At 45.7% G+C, this 19,302-nt stretch overlaps 1 protein-coding gene across 4 annotated transcripts in view; it reads left to right on the top strand.

Annotated features, from left to right (window-relative positions):
• Positions 1-19,302, top strand: part of LOC106561377 (FYVE, RhoGEF and PH domain-containing protein 4) — a 103,197-nt gene that overhangs the window by 40,550 nt on the left and 43,345 nt on the right. Inside the window, exon 1 of one of the 4 annotated variants that reach the window (XM_014125259.2) lies at positions 3,539-3,910. The exons of 2 other annotated variants lie outside the window; for them this stretch is intronic. The gene's annotated coding sequence lies outside the window, so the exon portion shown is untranslated. Of the gene's footprint in view, positions 1-3,538; positions 3,911-11,461; positions 11,949-19,302 lie in introns of those variants that run through there. One more of the 4 variants, XM_045688333.1, reaches the window with a different exon arrangement.

Raw genomic sequence — 19,302 nt, forward strand, 5'->3', positions numbered from 1 at the left:
ACTTTGTAAAGGCTGGTGACATCTAGTGGAAGCAATAGGAAGTGCCAAAATATTCCTCAGCCCCTGTGTTTTTCAATGGCATAGGTTTAAAGGTAAGTACAACACATACAGGTATCCACTTCCTGTCAGAGGAATGTCTCAGGGTTTTGACCTGCCAAATGAGTTCTGTTATACTCACAGACACCATTCAAACAGTTTTAGAAAATTTTGGGTGTTTTCTATCCATATGTAATAAGTATATGCATATTCTAGTTACTGGGTAGGAGTGGTAACCAGATTAAATCGGGTATGTTTTTTATCCAGCCGTGTCAATGCTGCCCCCTAGCCCTAACAGGTTAAACAACCGCTCTCATGGTGCCCCAAATCCTAATGAGTTAATTGTTACACAATTAATTTAATCGGTTAACAATTAAACATAGTTAGTTGATTAGATAAATAACAGTCATCAGATTAATGAAAGTAAAGTCACGACATCACCAACGAACTATCATGGTCCAAACACACCAAGACAATTGTGAAGAGGGCACGACAACACCTTTTCCCCCTCAGGAGACTGAAAAGATTTGGCATGGGTCCCCAGATCCTTAAAAGTTCTACAGCGGCACCATTGAGAGCATTCTGACCGGTTGCATCACCGCCTGGTATGGCAACTTCTTGGCATCTGACCGTAAGGCACTACAGAGGGTAGTGCGTACGGCCCAGTACATCACTGGGGCCAAGCTTCCTGACATCCAGGACCTATACACTAGGCGGTGTCAGAGGAAGGTCCAAAAAATTCTCAAAGACTCCAGTCACCCAAGTCATAGACTGTTTTCTCTGCTACCTCACAGCAAGCAATACCGGAGCGCCAAATCTAGGACCAAAGGCTCCTTTGCAGCCATAAGACTACTGAACAATTAATTAAATGGCCACCCGGACTATTTCCATTTTACACTGCTGCTACTTGCTGGTTATTATCTATGCATAGTCACTTTACAGATTATCTTGACTAACCTGTACACCCACACATTGACTCGGTACCGGTACCCCATGTATATAGCCTCGTTATTGTTATGTAATTTTCTTGTCTTACTTTTGAATTTTTTCCCCCCCAAAAATCTACTAAAGTTTATTTAGTAAATATTTTCTTAACTCTTTCTTAAGGGCTTGTAAGTAAGCATTTCATGGTAAGGTCACCTGTTGTATAGGGCACAGGTGACAAATAAAATTTGATTTGATACTAAAGTATCATGATTTCCAGTACTTGACAAGGTTTTACATACAATTGCTGCCGGTTCCTATGTGAGTCCATTGAGCCGTGAGGCAGCAGGAGCAGAAAGAAAATTATATTCATATATAATTATATAGAAAGGCTACCCCAGCCTACCCCAGTCTCTCATCTCTGTTAGACACACTCCTAATGTCTATAATATAGGGGTGTTTATGGCCCACACACACACACACACACACACACACACACACACATTGAGCCAGGCACATGGTCCCTCTTGTCTCCATGACTGCAAGCCTGTGATCCCCTCAGAGCAGTGAGGGCTGACCTGACGGCAGTAATGGCTCTCTAGTAAAACACAAGTAAGGCTGTAAGAGAGTGGCTCTATTCCCCCAGCGTCTGGGCTCTGAGGTCTGGCATATGTATACACACACACACACACACATATATTCACACAAATGGGCAGTGCTTTGTATGAGGCAGTGGGAGAGAGGATGTTAGTGTCTTGACGTGGTTACTGTTCTCTGGGTTTGATGAGGCCCCCTCCTGTCACTAGTGGCACTGTGCCTTAATAAAGAGGTGTGCTGCCAGGTTGGGGGAGAGCGCTGGTGGCCCTGGATTGTGACTGCTCTGTTGTGTGGTTCTCTCTGTCATTCAGGAAACAGTGTGACCAGACCAATGGGTAGAGAGAGAGGTTAACAATAGAAGGTCTATGAGATGAGCGTCTGCTAAATGACGTAAATGTAATGTAATGTAAATGTAAAATGTAATGAGAGGACTACCAGCCCCAGGCTCAGTGTCTAACTGGGGAAGTAGATGAGAGGAGAGATGGAGAGTAGAGAGAGAGATGAGATGAAAGAGAGGAGTGGAGGAATAAGGAGGTCAGGTCAGGAGTGTCGAGCCTGCCAGGCTGAATGATGTCCCTAAAGGGCAGACAGGTGTGTGTGTGTGTGTGTGTGTGTGTGTGTGTGTGTGTGTGTGTGTGTGTGTGTGTGTGTGTGTGTGTGTGTGTGTGTGTGTGTGTGTGTGTGTGTGTGTGTGTGTGTGTGTGTGTGTGTGTGTGTGTGTTGCAAAACTGTAGCAGTAACACTTGGCCGACCCATAGGTCATGTTCTCAGGCATTGTGGGTTCACAACAGATCACACATGACAACACTTTTCCCCCTTATTCACCATATCATAACAGTGGCCCTCTGGCCAACAATGGGGTTTTCTCCTTATTCAGTCTATGGTTGTGAGTGACGTCGTAGCATTTGTTTCTAATTCCATGGGACTGGAGTAGGGGGAATTAAATCTCTTCATTGCCCAATCCCCCACACACTACTCTGACTGGTAGTAGCAGTGGTAGTAGCAGTAGCAGCAGCGGAAGCGGCAGCAGCGGTAGCAGTGGTAGCAGCAGCAGTGGTAGGAGCAGTGGTAGGAGCAGCGGTAGCAGTGGTTGCAGTGGTAGCAGCAGCAGTGGTAGCAGCAGTGGTAGCAGCGGTAGCAGTGGTAGCAGCAGCAGCGGTAGTAGCAGCAGTGGAAGCGGCAGCAGCGGTAGCAGTGGTAGCAGCAGCAGTGGTAGCAGCAGCGGTAGCGGTAGTAGCAGCAGCGGAAGCGGCAGCAGCGGTAGTAGCAGCGGTAGCAGCAGCAGTGGTAGCAGCAGCGGTAGCAGTGGTAGCGGCAGCAGCGGTAGAAGTGGTAGCAGTGGTAGCAGCAGCAGCGGTAGCAGTGGTAGCGGCAGCAGCGGTAGCAGTGGTAGCAGCAGCAATGTTAGCAGCAGCAGCGGCAGCAGCGGTAGCAGTGGTAGCAGCAGCAGTGGTAGCAGCAGCGGTAGCGGTAGTAGCAGCAGCGGAAGCGGCAGCAGCGGTAGTAGCAGCGGTAGCAGCAGCAGTGGTAGCAGCAGCGGTAGCAGTGGTAGCGGCAGCAGCGGTAGAAGTGGTAGCAGTGGTAGCAGCAGCAGCGGTAGCAGTGGTAGCGGCAGCAGCGGTAGAAGTGGTAGCAGCAGCAGCGGTAGCAGTGGTAGCAGCAGCAATGTTAGCAGCAGCAGCGGCAGCAGCGGTAGCAGTGGTAGCAGCGGTAGAAGTGGTAGCAGAGGTAGCGGCAGCAGCGGTAGCAGCGGTAGCAGCGGTAGCAGCAGCAGCGGTAGCAGCAGCAGAGGTAGCAGCAGCAGCAGCAGATGAGAGCCATTGGCTCTCTGGCCCTCCCCTCCTCCCACACAATAGAGCTGATTGTCCGCGCAAGACAGACAGACAGACAGACAGACAGACAGACAGACAGACAGACAGACAGACAGACAGACAGACAGACAGACAGACAGACAGACAGACAGAGGGGGCTTTACTGTGGGTAGCGTTCCCCCGCCATATGCCCTGTCTCCGCTGGAATGTGATTATCTTCACGCACTACAGACTGGAAACACAGAAGAGAGGAAGGAAAGAAAGGAGGAAGTGGAGAGAGAGAGCGAGAGCGAGAGAATGAGGCGAAAGCAGCTTAGCGCAAGCCTGAACCTGCCTATGTGTGTCTGCGAGAGCTAGAGGAACGGAGGGAATGAGAGAGGGAGGAGAAAGAGGAACGGCGGGAATGAGAGAGGGAGAGGTCGTTTTTCTCTTCATTCTGGCTGTTGTGTAACAAGGAGAAGGATATCCCATCATCTATGTGAACGGTAGCTGTCGATTCTGACACACAGACCCAGTCTTGACTAGCGGAAGCCTGGTCTCAGGTCAGTGGATTTTTCTCTTTTAGAAGGACTGAAGCTCTGTAGTACTGTAGCAGTCTAGAGCCACAACGCTGTGTTCACAGCTGTAGTAGACAGACAGGTGTTTATCACCAGTCCCAGAGCAGAGAGAGGAGCAGTGTACTGCTACCGAATACTGAGGTAAACCGTGGGGTTGTTGTTAGTCTGGTGACACACAGAGTGTGTGTGTGTGTGTGTGTGTGTGTGTGTGTGTGTGTGTGTGTGTGTGTGTGTGTGTGTGTGTGTGTGTGTGTGTGTGTGTGTGTGTGTGTGTGTGTGTGTGTGTGTGTGTGTGTGTGTTGTGGCTGTACTGGAGGGTTATTGAGGCACTCGCAGGCTTTGTTTGTTGGGTGAACACCCCGCAGCTGCAGCCTCTCTCAGTAGAACACAACTGCAGTATACATGCAAAACACACACATGTGATTTGCATACATGCATACTAACACACACGGAGGATGACTGCAGTTATCTTTCTTGGCTATCCTTGGCTGAAGCCCTTATCTGTCCCTGTGGTGTGCTGTAGCAGAGGTGTTAGCCTCACCGGCTGCATGTAGCCTGCTGTAGCTGAATCTGCTGTAGCTGAAGCTGCTAGCTCACCCTGCTGTTTGTGCTGTATCACAGGCTGTCAGACTCAACATGTTTGGCTTCAACTATTAGCTTTTCCCTGGTGTTTGTGAAGCCATCAACTCCTCCTGCTGTGTAGGCTGAACTCCAGCTCTACCTGACTGCGATAGATACGCTAACAGCTGAAACCATTACTTAGTAAAATACAGCTGTAGCTGTGGACTCCCATGCTGAGACTGAACTCTTAGTGGTCCCTGTTGTGTAGTAGCGACAGGCATGCAGGGAATCTCGGGGCTGAAGGCTGGGAGTTCAGACTAGTAGGGGTTGGGGTAAGTGGGGGCAGGGAGGCTGCTGGGGCAGGAGGGAGGCCCACTGTGACCAGAAATGAGATTAAACTGAGGGAGCAGCACATCTAAAGAGGAGCAGAGAGGGGAGGGGTGTTAAGATCTTTATCAGACAACACAATGAATGCAGCACTGTGTGTGTGTGTGTGTGTGTGTGTGTGTGTGTGTGTGTGTGTGTGTGTGTGTGTGTGTGTGTGTGTGTGTGTGTGTGTGTGTGTGTGTGTGTGTGTGTGTGTGTGTGTGTGTGTGTGTGTGTTGTCAGGGGTTCGGCAGTGGTTGGTTTGATATCCACCTCTTCTCTCTTCCTCATGTTCACACTTTTCATCCCTCTTTTAACTCCAGGGCCAGAATACACAGTCGGAATACACAGTCGGAATACACAGTCGGAATACACAGTCAGTGCCTCCAGAAACAGCAGCACCATAGTCATCAGTTTCTTTGGTAGAGGGTGTCATTGAGCTCTGTGGAGCTTTGTCTTTCACCGTGTCGGAACGAGAGAGAGCATGAGGATGCTTATGATACTGACTGACACTATGGCACTCTCCTAGGAAGTGCCCAATCAAACAATAGTTAGCTGAGTGGGTTGGATCAATGAGGATGTCATTCTGTTAAGGTTTATAATAGACCTAAGTTGACTTAGGGGAACAAGACAGTAAATAAGTAACCATGAAAGAGGAACTTCAGATGTGGTGGGAAATGTCAAACATAATGAAACCATATTTTCAACTCATCCTTTTATGACACAGTTAGCAGCACAGAATATGGATCTCTCTCTCACACACACACACACACACACACACACACACACACACACACACACACACACACACACACACACACACACATATTAACACCCTAGCCTCCAGGCCTGCTTCCAGGCTGCATGTAGATATCTGGAACATTCTGTGCATGCTCTCCTCCTCCACTGTGAGGATTGCTGAAGGGTTCACTGCCTCCAGTCATTCATGTTGAACTCAATCATTTCCCTAGTCCTTCATGCTCTCACACATGCTGTTTCATTGATATTTTATTGGATTATTTTCATCCATTCACCTGTATTCGCTGGCGATCCATCTGTCATGTCAGCCGTGTATGTGTGTGTCAGAGAGAGAGAGAGCAAAGAGGAGGGAAAGAGAGAGAGGATAGAGAGACACCCTATGGCATTGTGACCAGACAGTCTCACTGAACTGAACACAGTGTGAGACTTCAGCTGTGTGTGTATACTGTAGACCCAAAATAGACAGACCAGCATTTGTTGTTGTAGCCATTTGTTATTATTAAGCAATAAGGCCAAAGGGGTTGTGGTATATGGCCAATATACCACGGCTAAGGGCTGTGCTTACACACGACGCAACACGGAGTGCCTGGATACAGCCCTTAGCCGTGGAATATTGGCCATATACCACAAACCCCCAAGGTGCCTTATTGCTATTATAAACTGGTTACCAATGTAATTACAGCAGTAAAAATAAATGTTTTTTTCATACCCATGGTATACGGTCTCATACACCACGGCTGTCAGCCAATCAGCATTCAGGGCTCGAACCACCCAGTTTATAACATGCAATATACAATAAGTCTCTATTATTGAAGTGTATCACATAACCAGCACTAAATGGAGTCTGTGTAATATATCTGGGTTATTTATGGCCAGAGAGCCAGGCTGGTCTACTAGCTCATTGGGAATCAATCAGATGTGAAGACTGAATGGCTGGTAATATTGATTGACACATTTCAGAGCCTCTATCCCACAGCTGTTGCCTGTTTCCTCATGTCACGGCTCTACAGGCCTGACAGATTGATTAGAGAAGTGTCCAACACCCACTGTCTGTCTGGGATTGGAGAGAGGGGAGGGAGGGTGAGAGGGGAAGCGAGAGAGTGGGATGTGAAGTGTGGGATTCTGGGCAGTGTTCAGATCCTATATTGATCTCTTCCCCCAGTGTTCAGATCCTATACTGATCTCTTCCCCCAGTGTTCAGATCCTATACTGATCTCTTCCCCAGTGTTCAGATCCTATACTGATCTCTTCCCCAGTGTTCAGATCCTATACTGATCTCTTCCCCCAGTATTCAGATCCTATACTGATCTCTTCCCCCAGTGTTCAGATCCTATACTGATCTCTTCCCCCAGTGTTCAGATCCTATACTGATCTCTTCCCCAGTGTTCAGATCCTATACTGATCTCTTCCCCAGTGTTCAGATCCTACACTGATCTCTTCCCCAGTGTTCAGATCCTATACTGATCTCTTCCCCCAGTGTTCAGATCCTATACGGATCTCTTCCCCAGTGTTCAGATCTAAACTAGTCTATACTGATCTCTTCCCCCAGTATTCAGATCCTATACTGATCTCTTCCCCCAGTGTTCAGATCCTATACTGATCTCTTCCCCAGTGTTCAGATCCTATACTGATCTCTTCCCCCAGTGTTCAGATCCTATATTGATCTCTTCCCCCAGTGTTCAGATCCTATACTGATCTCTTCCCCAGTGTTCAGATCCTATACTGATCTCTTCCCCCAGTGTTCAGATCCTATACTGATCTCTTCCCCCAGTGTTCAGATCCTATACTGATCTCTTCCCCCAGTGTTCAGATCCTATACTGATCTCTTCCCCCAGTGTTCAGATCCTATACTGATCTCTTCCCCCAGTGTTCAGATCCTATATTGATCTCTTCCCCCAGTGTTCAGATCCTGTCTCTCCGTCAAGTACGAAGTTAATTTCACACCTGCATAGATAATAGCCTGGAGATCTCTCTGATATGGACTCCTGTGTTCTCTGCCCTGTTATATCTCCTTCGTTCCCTCCTGCTTTTTCTCTCTCTTGCTTTCTCTTTCTCTCTGTCTTGTCTTTCTCTCTTTCTCTACCTCTCGCTCTCTCTACTTCACTCACTCTCTCTACCTCTCTCACTCTCTCGCTGTGATTGTAATCCCTGTAATGTTATCCCAGACACATCTCCCTCTAATGTTATGAGTGTTTACCAGGGGGGGCGTTCAGGTTCACCTCATCAGGTCACTGTGTTCCTCATTAGAGCTGTGTTCGACATCCTGCAGAGACCGTGTTTGTTGTTATACCAGACTGGTTCATTGAACACCCTGTAATGTTAATGTGGATGTGACTGGGCCTATGACCTCTGTGTGTGTGTGTGTGTGTGTGTGTGTGTGTGTGTGTGTGTGTGTGTGTGTGTGTGTGTGTGTGTGTGTGTGTGTGTGTGTGTGTGTGTGTGTGTGTGTGTGTGTGTGTGTGTGTGTGTGTGTGTGTGTGTGTTTGCAAAGCTCTAGAATTGTTCGTTTTTATTTTGGAGAGACGAGAGAGGGGCTCATCTGGTCCCTATCTTCCCCGAACAGCAGACACACTCTCTGATTGGAGGGATGTGACTGGGCATATTAGCTATCTCTATTATGAAAAATCACTTCCTGGTTTATGCAGAGAAGTGATGCAAACGATGTCTAAGTTACTTACTGTCTACTAATGATCATGTCCTTACTGTGGATGGATATGGTATTCTCTGTCTTCTGGTGGCATTTTATCAGGATAGAAACGGTTTTAACGACATTCATGTTTTATTTTAATGGAGTAGAACAACGCAAATCAAATCAAATGTTATTGGTCAAATACACATGGTTAGCAGATGGTATCGGTCACATACACATGGTTAGCAGATGGTATCGGTCACATACACATGGTTAGCAGATTGTATCGGTCATATACACATGGTTAGCAGATGTTTCTGTCACATACACATGGTTAGCAGATGGTATCGGTCATATACACATGGTTAGCAGATGTTTCGGTCACATACACATGGTTAGCAGATGGTATCGGTCATATACACATGGTTAGCAGATTGTATCGGTCACATACACATGGTTAGCAGATGGTATCGGTCATATACACATGGTTAGCAGATGGTATCGGTCACATACACATGGTTAGCAGATGGTATCGGTCACATACACATGGTTAGCAGATGGTATCGGTCACATACACATGGTTAGCAGATGGTATCGGTCATATACACATGGTTAGCAGATGGTATCGGTCACATACACATGGTTAGCAGATGGTATCGGTCACATACACATGGTTAGCAGATGGTATCGGTCATATACACATGGTTAGCAGATGGTATCGGTCATATACACATGGTTAGCAGATGGTATCGGTCACATACACATGGTTAGCAGATGGTATAGCGAGTGTAGCGACATGCTTGTGCATCTAGATCTGACAGTGCAGCAGTATCTAACTGAAAATATCAACAATTCCACAACAAAACCTAATACACACAATCTAGTAAAGGAATGGGATGAGAATATATAAGTATAAAATATATGGATGAGCAGTGACAGAGAGGCTAAGATACAATAGATGGTATAGAATAGATAGTAAAGTACACAGTATACAGTATATACATATGAGATGAGTAATGCTAGATATGTAAACATTCTTAAAGTGACATTATTAAGGTGACTAGTGTTCTATTTATTAAAGTGGCCAATGATATCAAGTCTGTAAGTAGGCAGCTGCCTCTCTGTGCTAGTGATGGCTGTTTAACAATCTGATGGCCTTGAGATTGAAGCTGTTTTTGCGACGACTTCACCACACTGTCTGGTCTTCACCACACTTCACCACACTGTCTGACCATTTCAGTTTGTCGGTGATATGTACACCTAGGAACTTTCCACCTTCTCCACTGCTGTCCCATCGATATGGATAGGGGTGTGCTCCCTTTGCTGTTTCCTGAAGTCCACGATCATCTCTTTTGTTTTGCTGACATTGAGTGAGAGGTTATTTTACACACTCTGAGAGCCTTCACCTCCTCCCTGTAGGCTGTCTCGTCATTGTTTGTAATCAAGCCCACCACTGTTGTGTCGTCTGCAAACTTGATGATTGAGTTGGAGGCGTGCATGGTCACGCAGTTGTGGGTGAACAGGGAGTACAGGAGGGGGCTGAGAACGCACCCTTGTGGGGCCCCAGTGTTGAGGGTCAGTGGAATGGAGATGTTGTTTCCTACCTTCACCACCTGGGGGCGGCCCGTCAGGAAGTCCAGGACCCTTTTGCACAGGGCGCGGTCGAGACCCAGGGTCTCAAGCTTAATGATGAGTTTGGAGGGTACTATGGTGTTGAATGCTGAGCTGTAGTCAATGAACAGCATTCTTACATAGGTATTCCTCTTGTCCAGATGGGTTAGGGCAGTGTTCAGTGTCATGGCGATTTCTTCATCTGTGGACCTATTGGGGCGGTAAGCAAATTGAAGTGGGTCTAGGGTGAAAGGTAGGGTGGAGGTGATATGATCCTTGACTAGTCTCTCAAAGCACTTCATAATGACAGAAGTGAGTGCTACGGGGCGATAGTCATTTAGTTCAGTTACCTTTGCTTTCTTGGAACAGGAACAATGGTGGCCATCTTGAAGCATGTGGGGACAGCAGACTGGGATAGGGAGAGATTGAATATGTCTGTTAACACACCAGCCCGCTGGTCTGCGCATGCTCTGAGGATGCAGCTAGGGATGCCGTCTGGGCCGGCAGCCTTGCGAGGGTTAACACGTTTAAATGTTTTACTCAAGAAGGTGTTTAGTTTGTCTGGAAGCAAGACGTCGATGTCCGCGACAGGGCTGGTTTTCTGTTTGTAATCCGTGATTGTCTGTAGACCCTGCCACATACATTCTCGTGTTTGAGCTGTTGAATTGCGACTCCACTTTGTCTCTATACTGACGTTTTGACTGTTTAAGTGCCATACGTAGGGAATAACTACACTGTTTGTATTCTGCCATATTCCCAGTTGCCTTGCCATGATTAAATGCGGTGAAACGTGTTTTCAGTTTAGCATGAATGCTGTCATCAATCCACGGTTTCTGGTTAGGGAATGTTTTAATAGTCATAGTAGGTACAACATCTCCTGTACACTTCCTTATAAACTCGCTCACTGAGTCAGCGTATACGTCAATGTTATTCTCTGAAGCTACCTGGAACATATCCCAGTCCACGTGATCAAAACAATCTTAAAGCGTCAAACCCGATTGGTCAGACCAGCGTTGGATAGACCTAAGCACGGGCGCTTCCTGTTTTAGTTTCTGCCTATAGGAAGAGAGCAACAAGATGGAGTCATGGTCAGATTTGCCAAAAGGAGGGCGGGGGAGGGCCTTGTATGCATCGTGGAATTTAGAGTAGCAATGGTCGAACATGTTACTCGCTCGTGTACTGCATTCGATATGCTGATAGAATTTAGGTAGCCTTATTCTCAAATTTGCTTTGTTAAAATCCCTACTACAATAAATGCAGCCTTAGGATATATGGTTTCCAGTTTGCATAAAGTCCATTGAAGTTCCTTGAGGGCCGTCTTTGTATCGGCTTGAGGGGGGATATACTTGGCTGTGACAATAACCAAGGAGAGTTCTCGTGGGAGATAATACGGTCTGCATTTGATTGTGAGGAGTTCTAGGTCAGGTGAACAAAAGGACTTGAGTTCCTGTATGTTGTTATGATTACACCATGAGTTGTTAATCATGAAACATACACCTCCGCCCTTCTTCTTACTGGAGAGATGTTTATTCCTGCCGGCGCGATGCACTGAAAATCCCATTGGCTGTACCGACTCCGACAGCATATCGCAAGCTAGCCATGTTTCTGTGAAACAGTATGTTACAATCTGCAAGTTCCCCTCTCCGTAGTTGAGTTTGTCATGTTTGTAATGCAGTGTTCAGGTCAGCTATTAGATTTGTGCCTGATTGAGATAATACCAAATCTCGTGCCTCTGATGACCTGACGTGAGAGAGAGAGAGAGTGACACATTATCTCAAACACACACAACTCCAGTCTGTCCCTGGCCCCTCCCACACCTGATTACACCTGCAGTGTCCTGGGAACTGGTTGTACAATGACAGACAGGGAGGGAGGAAGGGCAGAGCCTTGAGGTTAAACAACACAAACACAGTAATGCAGCAACCACCACTAGATGAGGAAACCTGCAGCGTAGGACAGGACCAAACTAACTAACTTCCTGTGATCTGCTTTTCTGGTCAAACTGGGACATGGAGAGGCAGTGTAGTACAGAGATGCAGCAGTGGAAACACATCCACATTGGAGAAGAGATTACTCAGGAACTGTCCAGATAGTTTTGTTGAGTATTGTTTACTTTTAATAACTGCAAACACCCACACACCCTGTCAGATATATCCCGAAATACATTGCTTCCTGCTGAGGAAAAGTAACTTTGTGTAGATATGTAGAACAGCAACTGTACATAATGATGTACATGTATTTAGGCAGGTTATGTCCTACTGTAGGTAATGTCTTACTGAAGGTTATGTCCTACTGTAGGTAATGTCTTACTGTAGGTGATGTCCTACCGTAGGTTACATCTTACTGTAGGTGATGTCCTACTGTAGGTAATGTCTTACTGAAAGTTATGTCCTACTGTAGGTTACATCTTACTGTAGGTGATGTCCTACTGTAGGTAATGTCTTACTGAAGGTTATGTCCTACTGTAGGTTACATCTTACTGTAGGTTATGTCCTACTGTAGGTTACATCTTACTGTAGGTGATGTCCTACTGTAGGTAATGTCTTACTGAAGGTTATGTCCTACTGTAGGTTACATCTTACTGTAGGTGATGTCCTACTGTAGGTTACATCTTACTGTAGGTGATGTCCTACTGTAGGTAATGTCTTACTGAAGGTTATGTCCTACTGTAGGTTACATCTTACTGTAGGTGATGTCCTACTGTAGGTTACATCTTACTGTAGGTGATGTCCTACTGTAGGTTCTATCCTACTGTAGGTTAAGTCTTACTGTAGGTTACGTCCCACTATAGGTTTTAAATCTTGCTGTAGGTTATATCCTACTGTATGTTATCTTACTGTAAGTTATGTCCTATTGTGTGAGAGAATATTTCATGCCAAAATAATTTGCTCTGTTTATGACTGAGAGCAGTGCAGTTGGGGTCAGGAGTGCAGTTGTACAGTTAGGCCTGTGTATAGTTTAGGCCCGATGACAAGTGATCTGTTTATCATGTGCATCTGGTGTAGAATCAGTTGAAGAGATGAATGTTTGTTAGTTTTTTCTCAGAGTGTAGCAGGGCTTTATATAGAACTTGTCTTTTTCTGAAGTAGCTCTTGTCAGGACTGACGTATGTGTGTGTAATAGCACCACTTGGTTATATGGTGAAGGGATGTCAGAGGAGAGGAGAGGTGGAGAGATGTTTAGATGCTGTCAATAATGCTTGTCAATGACACAGTAACTTTGCTCAGCCACAGTATTTGCTGTCACTGCATGTATTACTGTATTTCTGCATGTATTGCTGCATGTATTAACTGTTTTGCTGCATGTTTTACTGTATTGCTGCATGTACTTTTGTATTGCTACATGTATTAACTGTGTTTCTGCATGTATTAACTGTATTGTTGCATGTATTAACCGTATTGATGCATGTATTAACTGTATTGCTGCTTGTATTAACCGTATTGATGCATGTATTAACTGTATTGCTACATGTATTAACTGTGTTTCTGCATGTATTAACTGTATTGCTGCTTGTATTAACCGTATTGATGCATGTATTAACCGTATTGTTGCATGTATTAACCGTATTGATGCATGTATTAACCGTATTGATGCATGTATTAACCGCATTGTTGCATGTATTAACTGTATTGCTGCTTGTATTAACCGTATTGATGCATGTATTAACCGCATTGTTGCATGTATTAACCGTATTGATGCATGTATTAACCGTATTGATGCATGTATTAACCGTATTGTTGCATGTATTAACCGTATTGATGCATGTATTAACCGTATTGATGCATGTATTAACCGTATTGTTGCATGTATTAATTGTACTGCTGCATGTGTTACTGTATTGCTGCATGTATTATTGTATTGCTGCATGTATTATTGTATTGCTGCATGTATTACTGTATTGCTGCATGTATTATTGTATTGCTACATGTATTACTGTATTGCTGCATGTATTATTCCCCATGTATTAAATGTTTTGAAATGGGTATATGGAATCAGGGCCAGTGTCCTCTCACTGCAGGGACATGATGAGTGTACGGCACTAGAAATGAATGGAGTGTGCGCGCACACACAATAACACAACGGGAGGTAGATGTCGGCAGGTTTGCCTTTCGGTTAGAGAGGCGAGCCAGCAACCGGAGGGTCGCCAGTTCTGGTATCAAATCCTAGATGCCATTGCCTGCCGTTGTGCCCTTGAGCAAGGCACTTACCCCCCACAACAACAGTTCCCCAGACGCAGTCATAAGTTTGGACACACCTACTCACCTACTCAGGAACAAGGAACTGAAAAACAGGAAGTGCAGTGACAGGAAGAGGAAGTTTGGGGTTAGAGCCGTTGCCGGACATTGCCCCCACAGTGAAGCATCATTGGACATGTTGAGTTGCCTGTCTTTGTCCTTCTCACCCTGTGGTAGGTGTGTTTTCATGGCTGCTTTGGTAACACAGCCCGCTCTTAGGGAAACAATAAGTGTGTGTGTGTGTGTGTGTGTGTGTGTGTGTGTGTGTGTGTGTGTGTGTGTGTGTGTGTGTGTGTGTGTGTGTGTGTGTGTGTGTGTGTGTGTGTGTGTGTGTGTGTGTGTGTGTGTGTGTGTGTGTGAGAGAGAGAGAACAGCAGGCAAGCATGTCATGAGGAGTCCAGATGGTGGGTGGAGAAAGCCCTTTGCTTTAATCCCTGCACCAGGATATCATACACACCCCCCCACCCCCATGGCCCCACACTAAGCATGTCCACTCTTCCCCTAAACACCCATCCTGACTGTCACTGTTGTAACAGCAAACTTTGGGAAGTGGGTGCTGCTTGTGGTTAAAATTAAGAAAGATCAGAACATTTTGCCTGTGTGCGCTTACTCTTCCGTGTGTGTGTGTGTGTGTGTGTGTGTGTGTGTGTGTGTGTGTGTGTGTGTGTGTGTGTGTGTGTGTGTGTGTGTGTGTGTGTGTGTGTGTGTGTGTGTGTGCGCGCGCGCGTCCGCGTGTGTGTGTGTGTGCGTCCGTGTCTGCCTATCATTATTTACTAGGTAGTGTGTCTGTTTTTCTCTTTAATATTTGATATGCATATGAAATGGCTCTGGTGAGTGTATTAGCTGGCCCTAGTGAGGATGCCCTACATATGTGTCACCACACACATTCTAACTTTGCTACACTAGGTTGGCCGCTCGCAGTCTTTGTGGTCTCAGTTATCAGAAAGTGTCCTACAGCATGTTCACAGCTCAGGTATATTTTTATATTTAGGTTCATGTCAATTTAGGGCAGAGAGAAAGTGAAAGTAATACAATGAAAAGATGAATATGGTCCCATCCAGATGAGATGCAGAGGGCAGTGCATTCTGGGCTGGAGAAACGCTCCCCTCAGCAGCACACAGGTTCACAGGCAGGGTCTGAAGGAGGCCGTGTGTCTCTCTCTCTGCTGTTCTATTTTCATGTGTGTGTGTGTGTGTGTGTGTGTGTGTGTGTGTGTGTGTGTGTGTGTGTGTGTGTGTGTGTGTGTGTGTCGCTTAGAGCAGTAATGATGAATGAGTCTCTCCTTTCTGTGCCACATTTTCTCTCTTTATCCGTCTACCCTCCTCCCTCTCTTCTCATCCACCAGTCTGCTTCCTCCCTTTCATCTGTCCTTTTCCTCTTTCAACTGTATTTCTCTTTTTGCTCTGTGCTTATTCCCCCCAATCTCTCCCTTTCTCTCTCTCTCCCTCTCTCCCAGTTTTCCCCAGTGCCCAGCCTCAGAGGGGGTAGCCTATAATCTAAAATTGGGATGTGTATGAGGGGAGGGTTAATCTAAAGAAAGTCTGGGTGGTTCAACACAGCCGTTTAATCCTAGGCCTTACTGTAAATCCTCCTGTCTGTCTCTCTGTGTTGTTGTGGATCCTCTGGCCTCAGTGTCTCAGGGAATTCCGTCTGTAACTGCATTACTGGATACTGGTTTCCTTTTCACTACAGCAGATTTGCTAAGTCTCCATTTCTCCAGAGAAGCTGAGCCAAGTAGCTACATTTATTAGGACTGTCAAGTTAACTTTTTGTAATTTTAGTGCTGTCTTTTTTATTTGTAGTTTATTGTCTGAAACTGTTCAAAGTACACTGAAAACATAAAAAAAAACATAATCTATACAGGTAACAACAACGATGCAATGTCCAAAAAAGTTGACATTTAGGTTAAAGAAAGTGTGCTTTATCAATTTACCTGATTTTGCTAACCATTACTTTGGACAAAATCAAGCAGTTATTATTCTTGTTATGCCTTTTGTAAAAAAAAATCTTAAATTACTTCTCAATTTGAGCAAATTCAGATTTAGCAATTAATTGTGATTAATGACAGCAAATCGTGCAATTAACTCATACATTTTGTTTTATCGTTTGACAGGCCTAACATTTATACATGCACTGCAATCTCAGTAAGAAGGACAACAAGTCAGACAGTCAGCTGTTGGTGAAGTTGCTTTAGGGATGGATCAAAATGTACAGAATGGGTACCTAGAGGTATAACGGTAGACCTACTGTCTGGGGTATAACGGTAGACCTACTGTCTGGGGTATAACGGTAGACCTACTGTCTGGGGTATAACGGTAGACCTACTGTCTGGGGTATAACGGTAGGCCTACTGTCTGGGGTATAACGGTAGACCTACTGTCTGGGGTATAACGGTAGACCTACTGTCTGGGGTATAACGGTAGACCTACTGTCTGGGGTATAACGGTAGACCTACTGTCTGGGGTATAACGGTAGACCTACTGTCTGGGGTATAACGGTAGACCTACTGTCTGGGGTATAACGGTAGGCCTACTGTCTGGGGTATAACGGTAGACCTACTGTCTGGGGTATAACGGTAGACCTACTGTCTGGGGTATAACGGTAGACCTACTGTCTGGGGTATAACGGTAGACCTACTGTCTGGGGTATAACGGTAGACCTACTGTCTGGGGTATAACGGTAGACCTACTGTCTGGGGTATAACGGTAGACCTACTGTCCGGGGTATAACGGTAGGCCTACTGTCTGGGGTATAACGGTAGACCTACTGTCCGGGGTATAACGGTAGACCTACTGTCTGGGGTATAACGGTAGACCTACTGTCCGGGGTATAACGGTAGACCTACTGTCTGGGGTATAACGGTAGACCTACTGTCTGGGGTATAACGGTAGACCTACTGTCTGGGGTATAACGGTAGACCTACTGTCTGGGGTATAACGGTAGACCTACTGTCTGGGGTATAACGGTAGACCTACTGTCTGGGGTATAACGGTAGACCTACTGTCTGGGGTATAACGGTAGACCTACTGTCTGGGGTATAACGGTAGACCTACTGTCTGGGGTATAACGGTAGACCTACTGTCTGGGGTATAACGGTAGGCCTACTGTCTGGGGTATAACGGTAGGCCTACTGTCTGGGGTATAACGGTAGACCTACTGTCTGGGGTATAACGGTAGACCTACTGTCTGGGGTATAACGGTAGACCTACTGTCTGGGGTATAACGGTAGGCCTACTGTCTGGGGTATCTGTCTGGGGTATAACGGTAGACCTACTGTCTGGGGTATAACGGTAGACCTACTGTCTGGGGTATAACGGTAGGCCTACTGTCTGGGGTATCTGTCTGGGGTATAACGGTAGGCCTACTGTCTGGGGTAAAAACTGTAAAGTCTTGCATTAAGAAAGCATGCGAAGAGACCTGCAGAGTTGAATCCCTACTGGTCAGACTGGTTAAGTTATAGAAGGAAATGCCTCCCATACCCTCCTGTGTGTGTGTGTGTGTGTGTGTGTGTGTGTGTGTGTGTGTGTGTGTGTGTGTGTGTGTGTGTGTGTGTGTGTGTGTGTGTGTGTGTGTGTGTGTGTGTGTGTGTGTGTGTGTGTGTGTTTGGTCATTTAAAATGTATATTCATACACACAGAACAGTAGGTGGGTTAGACCCTACATGTACGTGTGTGTTAGAATAGAAGGCTGGTTTCCTGTGCTATAGGTTCTGACTGTCAGCAGCTGAAACCTGACATACTGGACCGTTACACTGCTGTAAGAAACTCTTTAAACATCGCTATCAGACAGGGATACAGACAGACTGACAGACTGCCATGCAGAAGTTTAGACCTCTCTCAGCCATCTTCTATATCTCTTCACTTCCGTTGATACTTTCCATGAGGTATTACAGTGCTTTGGCTTGGTTGTGCTTGGTGAGTATCTTTGGATGACATTGTAACGTTTTCTCTGGACTTCATACTGCTTTCAGCTGGGGAGAAATGCTGTAGTAACTAAGGGCTGTGTGTGTAAATGTTTGTATGGGGAGGTGGACAGACCGACAGAAACCTACACTAGGCTACAGTTAGAGAGTGTAAATGTTTGTATGGGGAGGTGGACAGACTGACAGAAACCTACACTAGGCTACAGTTAGAGAGTGTAAATGTTTGTATGGGGAGGTGGACAGACTGACAGAAACCTACACTAGGCTACAGTTAGAGAGTGTAAATGTTTGTATGGGGAGGTGGACAGACTGACAGAAACCTACACTAGGCTACAGTTAGAGAGTGGGACCCAGCTGTGACAGAAGGAGTGTTCAGGAGAGTAGCAGTCTCGTCTCTCACCGTCTCTGTCCTCGTGCTGTGTGTACAGACCGCCTCAGAAAGAGAGACTGAAAAGGGGATTTTTACTTTCATAACAAGATTAAAACAAATGAGATCAGCAAAAGGAGGGTGAGGAATTTCGTAAACACTTTAATGAGGTTTATGTGAAAGGTGTGTGTGCATAGTTTTATGGGAGGTTGTTTTAGTGTATGACTCAAGAAGGTATACTTTCTTTATTTGTGGCTAACTGCTGTAATCCTTGCTATATTTCAGGGGTGGGCAACGCCCCACCTTTTGTAGGCCCATGGATCAATTTCTCCCCCCCCGGTCAGTCGGGGACTCAACCACCGGAGGTTGATTACACCTTAATTAGGGAGAACCGGCTTGTGTTAATGGTTTCCAGGTGTTTGATGCCATTTGCGCCGTTCCAGCCATTATTATAAGCCGTCCTCCCCTCAGCAGCCTCCACTGGTCTCAACTTACTGTTGAGAGTTAGAATAGCAGAATACTCGAGGTGCAATTTTGCATGTGTGGGTATGGATGTGGGTACACAGACCCGCTAGCCACTGCGCTCCCTCAAAATGAATTTTAAAAAATGGTGGCCCCCACCCCCATCAATGTTGCCCATCCCTGCTATAAGAATCAAGATATGACCACTTAAATCCTGATGGAATTGGATTGGACCATGGTTCTATAAATCTACATTACACGTCCCTCCATGTAGTCTAGTTATTAAGGCTGAGTGTGGTATGTCAGTAAAGGTGTTTCTGAAGTTGATTAGTTCTTATTGTAAAGGGCTTTGGGCTGCTGAATGTTCATCAACTCTCTCATCTCATTCTAATTCAGCACATTCTATTACATGTAATTGAATTACACATCCTTTCAGAGCCAATTCACCCTTGGTTCCCTCAGATCA

This window comes from Salmo salar, chromosome ssa10 (genome assembly GCF_905237065.1).
Source record: "Salmo salar chromosome ssa10, Ssal_v3.1, whole genome shotgun sequence".
NCBI classification, from domain to species: domain Eukaryota; kingdom Metazoa; phylum Chordata; class Actinopteri; order Salmoniformes; family Salmonidae; genus Salmo; species Salmo salar.